Source organism: Elephantulus edwardii, unplaced genomic scaffold (assembly GCF_000299155.1).
Source record: "Elephantulus edwardii isolate Elephantulus edwardi_28Jun2011 unplaced genomic scaffold, EleEdw1.0 scaffold00030, whole genome shotgun sequence".
Taxonomy (NCBI): Eukaryota; Metazoa; Chordata; class Mammalia; order Macroscelidea; family Macroscelididae; genus Elephantulus; species Elephantulus edwardii.
In genome coordinates this window covers 22745361-22746127 of record NW_006399780.1, presented here as the reverse complement: position 1 = coordinate 22746127, position 767 = coordinate 22745361, and positions in this window count along the sequence as shown.

Genomic DNA, 767 nt, shown 5'->3' with positions numbered 1-767 from the left:
CTGCATAATTGGAATTCCAGAACAAGAAGAAACAAACAAACAGAAGGGCACTGAAAATATTGTGTAAGAGTTACTAGAAGAAAATTTTCTAGGTATGAAGAATTAGAGAATAACCATCCAAAATGTTGAGAAAAACTCATGTAGAATTGACCCCAAAAGAAAAACACCAAGGCATATCATGGTCAAATTCACCAGGATCAAAGACAAGGAGAGAATTCTGAAAGCAGCTAGAGAAAAAAAATTACCTATAAAGGAGACCAAATAGATTAAGTTTAGATTTCCCATCAGAATCTATATGAGCAAGAAGACAGTGGGACATATATCAAACACTGAAAGAATAAAACTGTCAACGAAGAACACAGTACCCTGAAAAAGTTTTATCAGATAGGATATAGAGATTAAAACATTCTCAGAAAAGAAGACACTAAGGTCGTTAGTAAAAATATCAATGTTACAAGAAATACTAAAGGACGTTCTTTGTACAGAGACAGTACACCAATGTAGAGGGATCAAAGCAACCAACAACAACACACAAAAAGAACACAATAAAATTATGGCAATAAAATTTTCCTCATAACTGGTCTATTTGCTGTACAGAAGTAATTCATGTTTGTTGTGATGCTATACACTGTGACATTGATGTGTCAAATGTGATAATAGTTACCCATGGTGGACAGTGTTTGGTGAAGCTCCCCAATTAAAACAAGCATGGAAGCAGGAGTGGCATCCACTTCCGAAATAACTTGCCTCTGAAATAACTTGCCTCT